Raw genomic sequence first — 2,299 nt, 5'->3', positions numbered from 1 at the left:
AGGTGGACGGTCTCTTCGGCCCGCTCCAGAAGCTGCTCTTCTGTGTGACCCAGTTCTGGTGGTGTTCCTGTGTTTGGGGCGATGTCTTCATCAGGCCTGTCGTGAGTGTGTGTGTGTGTGTGTGTGTGTGTGTGTGTGTGTGTGTGTGTGTGTGTGTGTGTGTGTGTGTGTGACCCAGTTCTGGTGGTGTTCCTGTGTTTGGGCCGATGTCTTCATCAGGCCTGTCGTGTGTGTGTGTGTGTGTGTGTGTGTGTGTGTGTGTGTGTGTGTGTGTGTGTGTGTGACCCAGTTCTGGTGGTGTTCCTGTGTTTGGGCCGATGTCTTCATCAGGCCTGTCGTGTGTGTGTGTGTGTGTGTGTGTGTGTGTGTGTGTGACCCAGTTCTGGTGGTGTTCCTGTGTTTGGGCCGATGTCTTCATCAGGCCTGTCGTGTGTGTGTGTGTGTGTGTGTGTGTGTGTGTGTGTGTGACCCAGTTCTGGTGGTGTTCCTGTGTTTGGGCCGATGTCTTCATCAGGCCTGTCGTGTGTGTGTGTGTGTGTGTGTGTGTGTGTGACCCAGTTCTGGTGGTGTTCCTGTGTTTGGGGCGATGTCTTCATCAGGCCTGTCGTGAGTGTGTGTGTGTGTGTGTGTGTGTGTGTGACCCAGTTCTGGTGGTGTTCCTGTGTTTGGGGCGATGTCTTCATCAGGCCTGTCGTGAGTGTGTGTGTGTGTGTGTGTGTGTGTGTGTGACCCAGTTCTGGTGGTGTTCCTGTGTTTGGGCCGATGTCTTCATCAGGCCTGTCGTGTGTGTGTGTGTGTGTGTGTGTGTGTGTGTGTGTGTGTGTGTGTGTGACCCAGTTCTGGTGGTGTTCCTGTGTTTGGGGCGATGTCTTCATCAGGCCTGTCGTGAGTGTGTGTGTGTGTGTGTGTGTGTGTGTGTGTGTGACCCAGTTCTGGTGGTGTTCCTGTGTTTGGGGCGATGTCTTCATCAGGCCTGTCGTGAGTGTGTGTGTGTGTGTGTGTGTGTGTGTGTGTGTGACCCAGTTCTGGTGGTGTTCCTGTGTTTGGGGCGATGTCTTCATCAGGCCTGTCGTGAGTGTGTGTGTGTGTGTGTGTGTGTGTGTGACCCAGTTCTGGTGGTGTTCCTGTGTTTGGGGCGATGTCTTCATCAGGCCTGTCGTGAGTGTGTGTGTGTGTGTGTGTGTGTGTGTGTGTGACCCAGTTCTGGTGGTGTTCCTGTGTTTGGGGCGATGTCTTCATCAGGCCTGTCGTGAGTGTGTGTGTGTGTGTGTGTGTGTGTGTGTGTGTGTGTGTGTGTGTGTGTGTGTGTGTGTGTGTGACCCAGTTCTGGTGGTGTTCCTGTGTTTGGGCCGATGTCTTCATCAGGCCTGTCGTGTGTGTGTGTGTGTGTGTGTGTGTGTGTGAGACCCAGTTCTGGTGGTGTTCCTGTGTTTGGGCCGATGTCTTCATCAGGCCTGTCGTGTGTGTGTGTGTGTGTGTGTGTGTGTGTGACCCAGTTCTGGTGGTGTTCCTGTGTTTGGGCCGATGTCTTCATCAGGCCTGTCGTGAGTGTGTGTGTGTGTGTGTGTGTGTGTGTGTGTGTGTGTGTGTGTGTGTGTGTGTGTGTGTGTGTGACCCAGTTCTGGTGGTGTTCCTGTGTTTGGGGCGATGTCTTCATCAGGCCTGTCGTGAGTGTGTGTGTGTGTGTGTGTGTGTGTGTGTGTGTGTGTGTGTGTGTGTGACCCAGTTCTGGTGGTGTTCCTGTGTTTGGGGCGATGTCTTCATCAGGCCTGTCGTGAGTGTGTGTGTGTGTGTGTGTGTGTGTGTGACCCAGTTCTGGTGGTGTTCCTGTGTTTGGGGCGATGTCTTCATCAGGCCTGTCGTGTGTGTGTGTGTGTGTGTGTGTGACCCAGTTCTGGTGGTGTTCCTGTGTTTGGGGCGATGTCTTCATCAGGCCTGTCGTGAGTGTGTGTGTGTGTGTGTGTGACCCAGTTCTGGTGGTGTTCCTGTGTTTGGGGCGATGTCTTCATCAGGCCTGTCGTGTGTGTGTGTGTGTGTGTGTGTGTGTGTGTGACCCAGTTCTGGTGGTGTTCCTGTGTTTGGGGCGATGTCTTCATCAGGCCTGTCGTGAGTGTGTGTGTGTGTGTGTGTGTGTGTGTGTGTGACCCAGTTCTGGTGGTGTTCCTGTGTTTGGGGCGATGTCTTCATCAGGCCTGTCGTGAGTGTGTGTGTGTGTGTGTGTGTGTGTGACCCAGTTCTGGTGGTGTTCCTGTGTTTGGGGCGATGTCTTCATCAGGCCTGTCGTGAGTGTGTGTGTGTG

This window comes from Leuciscus leuciscus, assembly GCF_965113295.1.
Source record: "Leuciscus leuciscus genome assembly, chromosome: 25".
Taxonomy (NCBI): Eukaryota; Metazoa; Chordata; class Actinopteri; order Cypriniformes; family Leuciscidae; genus Leuciscus; species Leuciscus leuciscus.
Note: the sequence above shows the minus strand (reverse complement) of the source record.